The sequence below is a fragment of the Lingula anatina genome, chromosome 3 (genome assembly GCF_051362555.1).
Source record: "Lingula anatina isolate TDL-2025a chromosome 3, LinAna3.0, whole genome shotgun sequence".
NCBI lineage: Eukaryota > Metazoa > Brachiopoda > Lingulata > Lingulida > Lingulidae > Lingula > Lingula anatina.
Genome location: NC_141769.1, coordinates 3,152,748 through 3,169,172, shown reverse-complemented (window position 1 = coordinate 3,169,172; position 16,425 = coordinate 3,152,748). Strand labels below are relative to the sequence as shown.

At 38.0% G+C, this 16,425-nt stretch overlaps 1 protein-coding gene and 1 long non-coding RNA gene across 2 annotated transcripts in view; one reads left to right on the top strand and one right to left on the bottom strand.

Moving 5' to 3' along the window:
• Positions 1-16,425, bottom strand: part of LOC112041616 (ATP-dependent RNA helicase A protein) — a 74,058-nt gene that overhangs the window by 18,435 nt on the left and 39,198 nt on the right. The gene's annotated exons all lie outside the window — the stretch shown is intronic.
• Positions 12,593-14,361, top strand: LOC147762787 (uncharacterized). The gene is made up of 2 exons (XR_015333337.1): positions 12,593-12,859; positions 13,491-14,361. It is a non-coding gene; the product is annotated as an uncharacterized LOC147762787 (long non-coding RNA).

Below are 16,425 nucleotides of genomic sequence, written 5' to 3'. Positions count from 1 at the left end.
ATGGGAAAAATTTCTACAGACGGCTTTCCAAAAGTCATATGTGTAGATTTCAAATATGCCCTTGGATTTAACCTTTGACCTTTACTTCAAGGTCAAACGGGCCAAAATTTTCAAAAAAATAATTTTTTACGAAAAAAAAATATTTTGCCCTATTATTCAGACACCACACAGACTAAATCAATAATATTATTGGAAAGTGTTACCCTTCAGGTCATCTCTCATCTCCGTGAATTTGGGGCCAATCGGTGCATTTTCACGGGAGTAGCGGCCATAAGATGCCGAAACTGAAAACTGTCTCTAATTCGGGAACCGTTAATGCTAGAGACCCATTCTTTTTTGCACTTTGTAGAGCATGTAAAGCCCAACACTGAAAGTGGTCTCCGTTTTTTTGTATTCCAAACGGTTTTCGAGTTACGCTATCAAAAAGTACATATTGGTGGTGAAAGCAAAATGTGCAGTGCGGTATAGTCAGTTGGCTAAGTCCAAATTTTATCCAGAATTGTGCAATAGATGATAAAAGCATGAAACTTTCCACGATGAATGACCATTGGGTGTTCGTCTATTTTGGATCGGGGGGTTGACAAACACCCAATGGTCATTCATCGTGGAAAATTTCATGCTTTTATCATCTTTTGCACAATTCTGGATAAAATTTGGACTTAGCCGCCTGACTACTTTTCACCATGAACTAAACTTTGCATATTTTGCTTCCCTTTTATCTCCAAAACTGGCAGAGATAGGTCCATAGTTACTATTGAACTTGAATAGGAAGTCATATACTGGCAATCTAAATGTGACCTTGAAATTGACCTTTGACCTACTTTTCACCATGAACTAACCTTTGCAAATTTTGCTTCCCTTTTTTCTCCAAAACTGGCAGAGATAGGTCCATAGTTACTATTGAACTTAAATAGGAAGTCATATACTGGCAATCCAAATGTGACCTTGAAATTGACCTTTGACCTACTTATCACAATGAACTAAACTTTGCAAATTTTGCTGCCCTTTTATCTCCAAAACTGGCAGAGATAGGTCCAAAGTTACTATTGAAGTTGAATAGGAAGTCATACACTGGCAATCTAAATGTGACCTTGAAATTGACCTTTGACCTACTTTTCACCATGAACTGAATTTTGCAAATTTTGCTTCCCTTTTATCTCCAAAACTGGCAGAGATAGGTCCATACTTACTATTGAACTTGAATAGGAAGTCATACACTGGCAATCTAAATGTGACCTTGAAATTGACCTTTGACCTACTTTTCACCATGAACTGAACTTTCCAAATTTTGCTTCCCTTTTATCTCCAAAACTGGCAGAGATAGGTCCATAGTTACTATTGAACTTGAATAGGAAGTCATACACTGGCAATCTAAATGTGACCTTGAAATTGACCTTTGACCTACTTTTCACCATGAACTGAACTTTCCAAATTTTGCTTCCCTTTTATCTCCAAAACTGGCAGAGATAGGTCCATAGTTACTATTGAACTTGAATAGGAAGTCATATACTGGCAATCTTAATGTGACATTGACCTTTGACCTACCTTTTGATGAACTTTTGATATATTTTTTTGCATATTTTGAAAATTCTTGTTGAGTGCATTTTTACAGCTTGTCAAGCAAAAGACTGGTGGCTGTGTCCCTTATTTTGTGTATGTTGGGGTCTATACGAATGCGCTTGCTCCAGCTGGTGGTACAATATTCGGAGGCGGTATCGCCTCTCTGATCCTCTAGTTTGAATATGCATTTATCCCATCATATCTTCCTAAACTGACCACTTTTCTCACACTGTCAAGTATTATTTTAATATTTTAGTGTGAAGTTTGGGGATCCATATTTACACACATATCACCCCGTGTGTCATGCATGTGGAAGGAGTTGGCTTTGCATTTAAAGTTTACAGAGGAAGATACACAAGCCATTATGTCCCAGCACCCTAATGAAGAAGAAGCACAGTGTTTAGAATGCTTAGAAAGTTTCCTAGAGAGGAACTATGACCAACCTGTTGAACAAATCACAGCACAACTGCTTACTGCTTTGTACATGATGCATCAATCAACATTTGCTGGTGAGAAATATACTTTAGCTGAATATTACTGGTTTTTAAATTATTTAGAAAAATATAAACTGAACAGTTACACCCTTCCTAAAATGTATCAGATTATGCACTCTGAATAGGTATTGATAATTTTCTTTTTATTTTCTTACATACCTAATCTTAAAATCATGCTTAATCATCAACTGTCATTAAATAAGTTGTCATAGCTATTATTAACTATTACGAAGTACTATTGTATTTTTTCAGTTTTATACAGTTAACAACTGCAACTATTTTTTCATAGCCATCCATATTACTTACAGAGACTGTGGCTGATCTACTAACAATGGAAGGTCTCCCAGTGTGTCAGGAACTTATTCAAAGACCAGTGGTGTGTGACACCTTGTCTTCTGATGCTAATTATAAAGACTATGAGAAATATTACTCTGGAGAGGACAGTGGCAGTGGCAATGACTCAGACAGCAATAAAAGATGTCTGGGAAATACAAAATATAATTTGAAAGGTAAAAATTCACATTTTCTGAATATTCATAATACTTCTATTCTATCATTAAAAATTGATAGACATAATGCATCAAAACTTAAGAAAACTCTATTCTAGGCACTGTCGCCATAGTGCCCATTAAAGAAAACCATATTACTCATTCTTCTCAAATTTACAAAAAAGAAACACGGGCCTTAAATGCAACTTCCTTTGGAAAAACAGTCTGTTTAGTTAATTGTACCATCAGCGTTGACGCTGGCGGTACACATGGTTTTAGTCCCGTCCGGTCTGTTACGCTGGCTCCGCCGGCTCCGTTGGCTCCGCCGCCATGTTACCGTTACCGCTTCTCCTCCTAGACGGTAAGGGCCTCCATACCCATCTCTTGGATTTAGGTCACCTATTATCTCAACTCGTTACACGTAAAATTTGGGCTTTGTCGGTATTGGGGTCTAGGTGTGGCACTCATTGCAATGCACCCTTGTCCAAAAATGGCAAAATTAAATGCTAATTATCTACCCTACGGTAGGAATTATGGGAAAAATTTCTACAGACGGCTTTCCAAAAGTCATATGTGTAGATTTCAAATATGCCCTTGGATTTGACCTTTGACCTTTATTTCAAGGTCAAAAAAATTATTTGCGCTGTTAATCAGACACCACACAGACTTAACCAATAATATTATTGGAAAGTGTTACACTTTGGGTCATCTTTCATCTCCGTGAATTTGGGGTCAATCGGTGCATTTTCATGGGAGTAGCGGCCATAAGATACCGAAACTGAAAATTGTCTCTAATTTGGGAACCGAATGCTAGAGACCCATTGTAGAGCCGCATTTTGCAACCGACCGCATTTTGCAACTGGTTGCAAAATACGTTCAGTTGCAAAATGCGGTCCTACTAAGTAGAGCCGCATTTTGCAACTGAACGCATTTTGCAACTGCAACGCATTTTGCAACCAAAGAAAATTGTGAAAATGCATTTTGCAACTGCAACGCATTTTGCAACCAGGATTTATTTCTAAGTCCCTGAAACAGCTTGAAGTACGAGACAGGTAGAATTGGAGTGGGGACAGGTTTGCTTCGACTATGTATGCTGAAACTGGCCAGGCTGCCCCTGGGGTGGATGAAAATATAAAACTTATTTCACACTGTAATTTCCTAAACCATCAGAGTTAGGAACTCTAAACGTTAATAAACATTTTGTTAGGCATATGCATGGGATTTCGGATTTTTTTTAAATTTGGGGTGTGACCGTCCCTAGGGGTGGTTGATTGTACTTTTTACTTCGTATTTTTCTCCTATCTACCCTTATATTTTCAGAATTAGGAAATAAAAACGTTGGGGATTAATACACTATCGTAAGAAATGTGCATGGGCACTTCGGAAATTTATTGTGACATGGGTGTGGTTGTCCCTGGGGTGGTTGATTCTAATTTTACAACGTATTTTCTGCTATCTGCCCATTGTATCGGCCATTTGAGTTAAAGCATGAAACGTAGCTACAGTATAATTTGGGATGTTGAATGGCATTTAATTTTTTTGACTTAGGGTGTGGTCCTGGGGGTGGTTAAATATAATTAGACGTTGTAATTTCTGCTATCTAACTTTAGACCATATAAGTTAGGAACGGAAGGCTATGGGAATTGAAAACATGTCTTTAGAGATATGTATGGATCCTTCTGGGGTATTGATGGGTGTGGCCGTCCCTGGGGGTGGTTGATTCTATTTTTTGCACCGTTACTTCTACTATCTAGCCTTAGAGTTAGGAACATGAAATGTTGGGGATTGATAATGAATGTACATGGGTCTTTGAGGAATATAGGGAACAGCAGCAGCGCACATAGCACTAAACGCACTTACAGTCGTAGGCATGAATATAGGTCAAGGAATCCAGTTAAAGCTGTCCTTTTGACCCATGCTAACAATAAGGCCCTACACACTCAGAAATCCTGGCGTTCAACTAGCCGTTGTGTCGTAATACAAAACAAATATGTTAATGAATCATAAATAGTAATTAGCATGTGTGTTGCTATACAGAGGCTATGCACAAGAATTCCTGAAAGTATGGGGTCTTGCATGGGTTTTTAATTAACTTGACCTACATTCAAGCATACCGCTGAAGGTCTGTATTAAGTGCTGTCTGCTGCTTTCTTTGCATTCCCCTTCCTTCTTAACTCGAAGACAGCTTGTAGTGTTCACAAATATAATTCCCAGACATGTAAATTAATTTGATTAGAGTCGATTGCTTGTGCACTCGACTCGTTTTATGGCCTTACCTGTAGTTATGTAACTTACGTAAGTGGACGTGTGCAATTTGAATAATTAAAATTAGTATGCACCGCCAAATACAGCAGAATCCACTAGGAAATTACAATGTGAAATAAATTTTATATTATCGTCCACCTCAGGGGCAGCCTGGCCAGTTTCAGCATACATAGTCGAAGCAAACCCGTCCCCACTCCAATTCTACCTGTCTCGTACTTCAAACTGTTTCAGGGACTTAGAAAAAAATACTGGTTGCAAAATGCGTTGCGGTTGCAAAATGCGTTTTCACGATTTTCTTTGGTTGCAAAATGCGTTGCAGTTGCAAAATGCGTTCAGTTGCAAAATGCGGCTCTACTTAGTAAAACCGCATTTTGCAACTGAACGTATTTTGCAACCGGTTGCAAAATGGGGTCGGTTGCAAAATGCGGCTCTACACCATTCTTTTTTGCATTTTGTAGAGCATGTAAAGCCCAACACTGCTGGTGGTCTCCGTTTTTTTGTATTCCATACGGTTTTCAAGTTACGCTGTATCAAAAAGTACATATTGGTGGTGAAAGCAAAATGTGCAGTACAGTAATGGATAATAAATTTTGAACCCCGGAAAAATATAACATAAGGCTTGGCGAGGCAGACAACTTGTGGTCAAAAATGACATTATTTCATCAAATTTGAACATCTGGAACTTCAGAGCACCTCCCATTTCAAGAATTTTGACCAAAATGACCTTTTCTTTATTTTAATTAATTTTTTCTGTACGAAATTTATGGCACATTAATGTAACTCCAAAATTATAACATTTAGTCCCTTATATCTCCAAAACTGGCAGAGATAGGTCCATAGTTACTATTGAACTTGAATAGGAAGTCATATACTGGCAATCTAAATGTGACTTTGAAATTGACCTTTGACCTACTTTTCATTATGAATTGAACTTTGCAAATTTTGGTGCCCTATTATCTCAAAAACTGGCAGAGATAGGTCCATAGTTACTATTGAACTTGAATAGGAAGTCATGTACTGGCAATCTAAATGTGACCTTGAAATTGACCTTTGACCTACTTTACACCATAAACTGAACTTTGCAACTTTTTAATGCTTTTATTTTCAAAACTGGCAGAGATACGCCCATAGTTACTATTGAATTTGAATAGAAAGTCATCAGAGGCAATTTACTGTGACCTTGAAATTGACCTTTGACCTACTTTTCATCACGAATTGATCTTTGCAAATTTTGGTTCCCTTTATCTCCAAAACTGGCAGAGATAGGTCCATAGTTGCTATTGAACTTGAATAGGAAGTCATATACTGGAAATTTACTGTGACCTTGAAATTGATCTTTGACCTACCTTACTATGAACTGAACTTTGTACCATTTTTAGTTATATATATTTTTTGCATATTTTGAGAATTCTTGTTGATTGCATTTTTTACAACTTGTCAAGCATAAGACTGGTGTTGGTATCCTTTTTTGTGTGTGTGGGGTCTATACGATCGCGCTTACTCCAGCTGGTGGTACAATATTCGGAGGCGGTATCGCCTCTCTGATCCTCTAGTTTTTCTAGAAGTTATTCATTTTTTGTGAAAATTTGATTTTTTCGTATATTGGCATTTTTTTTTTTTTTTTTTTTTTGTGCATTGTTATTTTCTGCTTTTTGTCTGTACATTTGACAGCTTTGCTGCCTTGTTTTTATATAAAGATTAGAACTCAAACATGCTTATACAAAAGGCCATACTATTTTTTCTCAATTTTATCTTGGGATAATAAATATTATCTATGCACTTGTGATGGATAACAATACAATTTCTTCAGATGAAAATGAACACCAGAGTGACCAGACCTACCAAGCATGGCTAAAAAAGGGAGAGGCCAATACATGTAGTTATGTAGAAGTTGATCTTTATCATGACAGTGAAGCTGATGAAACTACAAACTCTATGAATACTAAACCAAGTCCTGAAAATGAAAAATCACTCCACATAGTGAAGCTCCAGTCTTTGCTTTCATCAAAAAACACTCCAGCAGATAAGAAGCATGTGGAGGATATTGTAAAATTACTTGAACCTTCTCCTGAACTTTTTACAAAAGTAAAGAAAGATGAGCAGAAAAAACTTGCTTCCATGCTTCTTTGTGTAGGCTGTGATTCAGTTAAAAATGCAAAAGTGTGCAGAAATTTGAAGCAAAAAATTTTGAAACTTGCCTCCCTTCATAAAGCTTTTGCCAGTCTTCTAAATACAGAGCTGTTAGAACTGCTGCATAATGGTGAAGGAGATAATACATTACATTTAAGTGAAAACTGGAAACTTCTGTCACAAACACCTAAAGGAGAGCTTCAAACCTGGCAAGCCATTGCTGATATCTTTACAAAGCAACTAAGAAACAACGAGAGAAAAAAGACAAACATTCTTAAAATTCTTGCTAGAAACACAACCTTGCTGAAGTTTGTTCTTCAAAAAATCGAAGAAGGTCTTGCTGACTATAGTCTGCTGCAGATTCAGGACAGAAGATCTGCAAAACTAAAGCCCTGTATAAAGATTAATAAGTCAAAGAAAGTATTAACCAATTGCAAGGAGATAATTAAAAAAGTACTCAATCATCTTTACCAGACCCATAACACTAGAATCCTGTCAGCAGTGGAGAGGAGGTTATTTCTGGATGTGCTGTCACAGCATGCTGAGGTCCATGGTAGATGTTATTCTGCTGAAGAAGAAAATGCTGTGATTCTGTTGCAGTGTTTTTTAACACAAAATGACATCACTGACTCAAAGCAGTTAAAATGTATGAAAATCTTAGCCAAGTATCGGAGAACATCTGAAGAGGTGCTCAAACAACTTTACCAGACCCACAACACTAGAGCCCTGTCAGCAGTGGAGAAGACATTGTTTCTGGATGTGCTGTCACAGCATGCTGAGGTCCATGGTACATGTTTTTTTGCTGCAGAAGGAAATGCTGTGATTCTGTTGCAATACTTCTTAACACACAAAGACATTACTGAATTAGAGCAGTCAAAATGTATGCAATCCTTAGCCAAGGATGAAGCCTTATCTAAAGGTGTGCTCCATCAACTTAACCAGACCCACAAATCTAGAACCCTGTCAGCAGTGGAGAAGACATTGTTTCTGGATGTGCTGTCACAGCATGCTGAGGTCCATGGTAGATGTTATTCTGCTGCAGAAGGATATGCTGTGATTCTGTTGCGGTATTTCTTAACAAGCAAAGACATTACTGAAATAGAGCAGTCAAAATGTATGCAATCCTTAGCCAAGGATGAAGCCTTATCTAAAGGTGTGCTCCATCAACTTAACCAGACCCACAAATCTAGAACCCTGTCAGCAGTGGAGAAGACATTGTTTCTGGATGTGCTGTCACAGCATGCTGAGGTCCATGGTACATGTTATTCTGCTGCAGAAGGAAATGCTGTGATTCTGTTGCAGTGTATTTTAACACAAAATGACATCACTGACTCAAAGCAGTTAAAATGTATGAAAATCTTAGCCAAGTATCGGAGAACATCTGAAGAGGTGCTCAAACAACTTTACCAGACACATACCACTAGAGCCCTGTCAGCAGTGGAGAAGACATTGTTTCTGGATGTGCTGTCACAGCATGCTGAGGTCCATGGTACATGTTTTTTTGCTGCAAAAGGAAATGCTGTGATTCTGTTGCAATACTTCTTAACACACAAAGACATTACTGAATTAGAGCAGTCAAAATGTATGCAATTCTTAGCCAAGGATGAAGCCTTATCTAAAGGTGTGCTCCATCAACTTAACCAGACCCACAAATCTAGAACCCTGTCAGCAGTGGAGAAGACATTGTTTCTGGATGTGCTGTCACAGCATGCTGAGGTCCATGGTACATGTTATTCTGCTGCAGAAGGAAATGCTGTGATTCTGTTGCAGTGTTTTTTAACACAAAATGACATCACTGACTCAAAGCAGTTAAAATGTATGAAAATCTTAGCCAAGTGTTGGAGAACATCTGAAGAGGTGCTCAAACAACTTTACCAGACCCACAACACTAGAACCCTGTCAGTAGTGGAGAAGACATTGTTTCTGGATGTGCTGTCACAGCATGCTGAGGTCCATGGTTCATGTTATTCTGCTGCAAAAGGAAATGCTGTGATTCTGTTGCAGTGTTTTTTAACACAAAATGACATCACTGACTCAAAGCAGTTAAAATGTATGAAAATCTTAGCCAAGTGTTGGAGAACATCTGAAGAGGTGCTCAAACAACTTTACCAGACCCACAACACTAGAACCCTGTCAGTAGTGGAGAAGACATTGTTTCTGGATGTGCTGTCACAGCATGCTGAGGTCCATGGTAGATATCATTCAGCTGAAGAAGGAAATGCTGTGATTCTGTTGCAATACTTCTTAACAAGCAAAGACATTACTGAATTCGAGCAGTCAGAATGTATGCAAATCTTAGCCAAGGATGCAGCCACATCTGAAGAAGTGCTCCAGCAACTTAACCAGACCCACAAACCTAGAACCCTGTCAGCAGTGGAGAAGACATTGTTTCTTGATGTGCTGTCACAGCATGCTGAGGTCCATGGTACATGTTATTCTGCTGCAGAAGAAAATGCTGTGATTCTGTTGCAATACTTCTTAACAAGCAAAGACATTACTGAATTCGAGCAGTCAGAATGTATGCAAATCTTAGCCAAGGATGAAGCCACATCTGAAGAAGTGCTCCAGCAACTTAACCAGACCCACAAATCTAGAACCCTGTCAGCAGTGGAGAAGACATTGTTTCTTGATGTGCTGTCACAGCATGCTGAGGTCCATGGTGCATGTTATTCTGCTGCAGAAGAAAATGCTGTGATTCTGTTGCAATACTTCTTAACAAGCAAAGACATTACTGAATTCGAGCAGTCAGAATGTATGCAAATCTTAGCCAAGGATGAAGCCACATCTGAAGAAGTGCTCCAGCAACTTAACCAGACCCACAAATCTAGAACCCTGTCAGCAGTGGAGAAGACATTGTTTCTTGATGTGCTGTCACAGCATGCTGAGGTCCATGGTGCATGTTATTCTGCTGCAGAAGAAAATGCTGTGATTCTGTTGCAATACTTCTTAACAAGCAAAGACATTACTGAATTCGAGCAGTCAGAATGTATGCAAATCTTAGCCAAGGATGAAGCCACATCTGAAGAAGTGCTCCAGCAACTTAACCAGACCCACAAATCTAGAACCCTGTCAGCAGTGGAGAAGACATTGTTTCTGGATGTGCTGTCAATGCATGCAGAGGACCATAGTAGATATTTCCCTGCTCTAGAAAGAAAGACTGTGATTCTGTTGCAGTGTTTTTTAACACAAAATGACATCACTGACTCAAAGCAGTCAAAATGTATGAAAATCTTAGCCAAAGATGCACGGGAATCTGAGGCTTTGCTGAAGCTACTTTACCAGACCCATACCAATAGAACCTTGTCAGCAGTGCAGAGAACATTGTTTTTGAATGTGCTGTCACAGCATGCTGAATTCCATGGTAGATGTCATTCTGCTGCAGAAGGAAATGCTGTGATTCTGTTGCAATACTTCTTAACAAGCAATGACATCACTGAATTAGAGCAGTCAAAATGTATGCAAATCTTAGCCAAGGATAAAGCCACATCTAAAGAAGTGCTCCAGCAACTTAACCAGACCCACAACACTAGAACTCTAAAAGGATGGGCATCTGAGGCATTGCTGAAGCTACTTTACCAGACCCATACGAATAGAACCTTGTCAGCAGTGGAGAGAACATTGTTTTTGAATGTACTGTCACAGCATGAAGAGGTCCACGGTAGCTGTATTTCTGCTGTAAAAGGAAATGCTGTGATTTTGTTGCATTTTTTGTCAACAATCGTCACCACTGACTCAGATTACACAGAATGTATGAAAGTTTTAGCTAGGGATTCATGGGCATCTGAGGAAGTGCTCAAACAACTTTACCAGAGCCATACCACCAGAAATCTGTCAGCTGTGGAGAGGACATTGTTTTTTAATGTGCTGTCACAGCATGCAGATGTCCACAGTAGCTGTATTTCTGCTGCCAAAGGAAATGCTGTGATTTTGTTGCAATATTTCTTAACAAGCAATGCCTTCACTGACTCAGATCAGTCAGAATATATGAAAATCTTAGCTAAGGATAGGTGGACTTCTGAGGAAATACTTAAACAACTTTACCAGACCCATACCACCAGAAATCTGTCAGCAGTGGAGAGGACATTGTTTCTGGATGTGCTGTCACAGCATGCAAAAGTCCACGGTAGATGTTTCCCTGCTGCAGAAGGAAATGCAGTGATTCTGTTGCAATATTTCTTAACAAGCAATGACATCACTGACTCAGATCAGTCAAAATGTATGGAAATCTTAGCCAACGATTTATGGGCATCTGAGGAAGTGCTTAAGCAACTTCACCAGACCCACAACACTAGAACTCTAACAGAAGTGGAGAAGACATTGTTTCTTGATGTGCTGTCACAGCATGCAGAGGTCCATCGGAGTTCTTACAAATCTGCAGAAGGGAAAACTGTGATTCTGTTACAATATTATTTCACAAACAAGAACATTACTGAGACAGAGCAGTTAAGTTGCATGGATATCTTAGCCAAAGACGAGTTCACATCAGAATGTGTTCTGAACCAGTTTTGCCAACCTCACACTATTAAGGACATCCCAGAATCAATATTCCTAGATGTGCTGTCACAGCATGTACAAGTACATGGAATAAGTCTAGGTGCTTATTCATATCATATGGACATAATGCTAACCATAACTGAAATTTTTATACACTTCTTGACTTCTCAAAGTTCTTATTTTAACACTTCTAATAGAAAACCATTAGAATTGAAAACAAGTGAAGACAGGGAAATGACTACATGGAAAAGCATCTTTGAAAAAGACAAATCCCTTTCAATGAAGGCATTGGAAAAGTTGCTTCAATACCATGAATCAGGTGATCTTTCACTTACGGGCTGGGAAATTATGTCAGACTTGACATGCCAACATATCAAAGTTCATGGACGAGAAAGTCTGCCATCTTCTTTAAGAGCATGGCGTGTAAAAGACAGCACCAACTAGCAAGAATTATGAAACATGTGTATGACAGAAATATGCTTGAAGTAATAATAATAATAATAATAATAATAATTTATTTTTCTATGGCGCATTCCATTAAAAATCTCAATGCGCCTTACAACATTCACTTAAAAGAGCTAAATAACACAATACTAATATAAGAACACATTACAATTTTAAAGGACTAAGAACTAATTTAAAGAAACAATTATTCATATTCTAAAATGATAAGAACCTAAAGTGACAACATTTAAAATTAATCATAAAATTACAGTACACCTTATTAAAAACTAAAATGAACTATATGATATTTACTGATAGGCTATTCTAAAAATATGAGTTTTCAAAAGCTTTTTAAAAGTATCTATGTCACCTGCTGCTCGTATTTCAGAGGGTAAGGTGTTCCAAACTTTGGGTGCATATATCATAAATGCCCTTTCACCGTAAAATTTACCAGCTTTTTTCTCTAAGACACTGTGTTCTAAAAGTAAATGACTAAAAGTTGAAGACCTGGTAACTCTTCCATGCTGATGTTGCTTCATAAGTTCTGAGATATAAAGTGGTTTATTCTCAGTGACTGCTTTAAAAATGACACATAAAATTTTAAATAAAATTCTCTCTCTTACTGGAAGCCAGTGAAGTTCCATCAAAACAGGTGTTATATGCTCTCGGCTGTTCCATCCCATTTTAGTTACCAGCCTAGCTGCAGAATTTTGAATTAATAACCTTGCGCGCGTTATACGTCACAGGTCTTGCGTAACTACCCACGTGCTACGATTTTTCCCTTGGGGGGGCAGCAAGCGGCCATATTGTACAGGAGCAATGTATAGATGGGTGAAAACGATACGTTGTTTTTAACCAAAAACGATGTCCCCGGGGCGAAACTGCCAACACCAAAAGTAAAGGAGCATACCAGCGTTGTTATGAAACGATGTGGTTAGCCTGTCAGTGACGAGTTAGGGAGAAAAGAGCAGCACTGATAGCAAGGTACTGTATACACGTGAACCGGCAAAGTTAATGATGATTTCATGTTGCAAAAGCATAATTAAATGAGTTAGTTATTTTCCAAACGATATTATTTGAATAGCAGATACGTAAATCAAACTAACAACAATAAACATTTTTGATGACATTGAAAATCAAAACCTGCGGTGCATGATAGGTTGGGGAGGACACTGCCACAGCAAGTAATGCATGAATTTTGTTACACAACACCATATGCTTGTGTCATTGTTAACTCGGTGGTATTATTACTCAATTTACTGCTCAAATTAATACCTGATACTATTTCTCAGGCTACCAAGTACAAATCAACTTATTTTGTGGCAATTGACCTCCATGTTCCATCTTGTGTGCAGGTTGTTTATTATTATTATTATTTGTTCAAGCACATTTTAATAAAGTGTCTATGCTTTAACAAGAGAAATTTATGCTGAAGTTTAAAAGGTTAAATCATCAGTAGTATGTACAATTAAAGCTATTAATTTGATTATGCATATTTGATTTTCAATTATCTTGATTATCATATGAGGTTTCTGCATTTTTCTCTTGCCCTCGAATCAATATCTAATAAGTAAATTGATAGTGCTTTATTACAATTTTTGCTTTATACTTTCAGATGTAAAAACTGTGTAGCAGTTGGTAAAGCTGTAGAGATTGATGTGAGCATATAGATCAGCGGAAATGGTATTAGAGAAACTAGGAGGACAAGACATAGATAATGTACTAGTAGATCCATCATCACAGCAAGGATAGATGGTGTGATCTTGTCCCTGAAGCTATGCCACAAGTTTTCAATTTGGTTGAGTCCTTACTAAGACAAGCTGCTGCGGTGTGAATCGCAATATGTTCATTCTGGTTATACATGGCAGATTTATGACAAAAGAGACCTTCACAATATACTTCAAAGAAGTTATTCTTGCATCTATGCCTCATCAAAAGTACACAGTTCCAGTGACTAGAACATTGTCTGCAAATAGTGAGGCAGTGAAGGCTGCAAGGTGCCATTGTTTTTCAGTATTAAGAATGACAGTATCTGTTATTTATTTATTTATTTTTATTTCTCATTTTTAATGGGAGGGAGACTCACTTTGTTCTTTCTATGCCCATTCAGTTAAGGTTTGATGGCAATATATGGTAAATCTGTCATGCCTGTATGTAGAATTTCTCTGGCTCAAATTTCTACATTTATTGGGTGCATTATGAAGTTTCCTGACTGATTAATGAGGTTACTTGTAGAAATATCTTGCTTACACACATTTTGTGATATTTTTACTACTTTATACATATGATTATTCACATCTCATCAGTGGTGTGTGAAAGGTACTTGGTATTTGCATTTTAGAACTGTAGATCTGTGTACCAGCAGGGTTATATTTCATATATCTGCGAATGTTTCTTAAAATAAGCTTCATGTTTGATAATTAATTGGTTTGAAATAAATAAATAAATAACCCAAATAAAATCAATTCATTTTATATTTCACATAATTTGTTTTTATCATTCTTCTAAGCATTTAATCATAACATCTCCCATCATTATACTGTTATTGTGTAATAACATTGAAAGTTTCCAAGTTTTTATTAACAGGTTGATGCTAACGTATTACAAATGAATGTAAGCATAAAAGCATATTTCCTTACTCAAATGTATCAAACAGTACCACTGGCATAATACCGGTAAAGATACAGGTAAAGATGACAGCATTGATAACTGGGTTTACAGCGCTGTTAGTGCAGCTTGGTTAGTGTCAGATTGTTATCTGATAAAGTTTGCTACTAGTATCTGAGAACAAAAGGTCTGGCACTTGACAATCAAGTTGATAAAATCACAAAACACCAGTAGAAAATAGAGTATACCCTGTACCTGCCCAACATTGATTTGTTCAGATTCTTGACTAAGGGGTGCGTTACAGGTGTCAAGGGCCAAGACTTGAACTTAGGGGTTTGGCATGTCACTGGGCATTACCCCCGATTTCTGTCCAAATCTAATAAAGCCTCAGTTGCTTAACTTTCTCCAAATTTCCAATATCTACCGGTTGTGTTGTTTAATGCTTGGGGTCTCTTCTCTGGCGGCGGTTAATTGGGGACACCTGTGCGGCCTGTCAACGCACCTAGATTCACTTTTGCCGGTGCCACATTTTCAATTGCCGTAAATATCAAATTCATGAATAGAATAAGGAAAAATGACAGTTATGAAAAAATGTTTGGAAGTACCTGTCACCTTCGCCCACAGTAACCATATGGGCTGTGATGCCCCCCCACCACAGGCGACACCTTGCGGAGCAAGCGTGCATAATCCAGGGTGCAACTGAAAATAACCTTGACGCGCGACCTTATTGAAGTTTGTTCAGATGATTTTTGCCCAAACCATATAAGAGACTGTTGCAATAATCAAGCTTAGAAGTAATGAAAGCATGGACTAGTTTTTCAGTTGAAGTTTTGTCCAGTAAGTCACGTATCTTACTAATTCGCCAAAGTGAGTATGATGCCGATTTGCAAATTTCAGAGATCCGTCTATCCATAGTTGCATACTGATCAAAGGTGACACCTAAATCTTTCACATAGCTAGATGGATTGATGTTGACACCACCGATACAAATATCAGATTTCATTTCATTTCCCCTGTCTGGCTTAGACCTTGATGTAAACCATATTAGTTCAGTTTTTCCATCATTTAGTGCTACGGTAAAGTCTTGAAAATTTCATCGCTTAAAAATTAATTAATATTTTTAATTGAGTAAATCCGACTAATTTTTCAAAATTACCTCTCCCCGACTCCTGGGTATGACGAAATTTTCAAAAATCCGGCCTTTGGGCTTTTATCCTTAGCGACTGTTATCTTTGACCCTCCTATATGGTGGGATATTTATTACTACTTCCTAAGTCATTTTCTGGTGGTAAATAATAATCTATTTATTAGTGCATCTCGATTAAGTTATATTTAACTTACTGTACCGGAAAACAGGTTGAGAATTATTTTCTCGGTAAGAAACATACCTCCTGATAGAGGAGAAGGATCAAGATAAGCGTAATTGCAACCTTGCATCATAACCTGGACGCGACATGTTAAAAAAAATTACGCACATGGGAACGTTTGTTGCATGCAAGGCTTTTCCCAGGATTGGGTGTCAGGCCTTCTAAAAATACCATCTGTAACTTCCTAAAAATTTACAGGGAGTTAAATAATGATCTCCCGTTGACGATCTTCCGCAATTTAAGTTCCTTGAACTAATATGAAACCTGCATATTATTGTTGCTTACATCGCGAACAATCTCCCGATGAAGATGTGAAAATTGCCTTTTCGTCTAGCAAGGATCGCGAACGATCTCCCGCTGACGATCTTCCGCGAACGAAGTTCCCTAAATCCCTTGAACTAATATGAAAATTGCATTTCATTCTTGCTTACATCGCGGACGATCTCCCAAAGAAGATATGAAAATTGCCTTTTCGTCTCGCTCGGATCGCGAACGATCTCCCTCTGACGATTTTACGCGAACAAAGTCCTGACGATAGTACGCAAACGATTTTTCGCCGAAGATATGCCGTGAGCG